We start from the raw sequence: 336 nt of genomic DNA, 5'->3' as shown, positions 1-336 counted from the left end.
GGCCGGTTTGCAGGGAACTGGACAGGCCCAGGCCAACGGGGTCGCCGGGATGGGGACGCCTTCCCTCGGGCGGGGACCAGGCTCCGGGGTCCGCGCGGCTCCGGGAGGCAGAGCCAATGCTCGCGCTGCGCAGCACCGAGACCTCGTGTGCCGACCCCACCGCGGTCCGTGGGGCCCCCACGAAGCAGGCCTGGTCCGGGGCCGCCCCAGCAGGTGCAGCCGCTGGCTGGGGAGGGGGGAGGTCTGCAAACCCCAAGAACCCGGCTGGAGCGGGGCAGGGAGTACCGTGAGAGCGAGTCCAGCACGAAGCCGGGGCAGCAGTCTGCGGGCGCCGAG

Source organism: Alligator sinensis, unplaced genomic scaffold (genome assembly GCF_000455745.1).
Source record: "Alligator sinensis unplaced genomic scaffold, ASM45574v1 scaffold948_1, whole genome shotgun sequence".
Taxonomy (NCBI): domain Eukaryota; kingdom Metazoa; phylum Chordata; order Crocodylia; family Alligatoridae; genus Alligator; species Alligator sinensis.
This window is presented reverse-complemented; position numbering follows the sequence as displayed.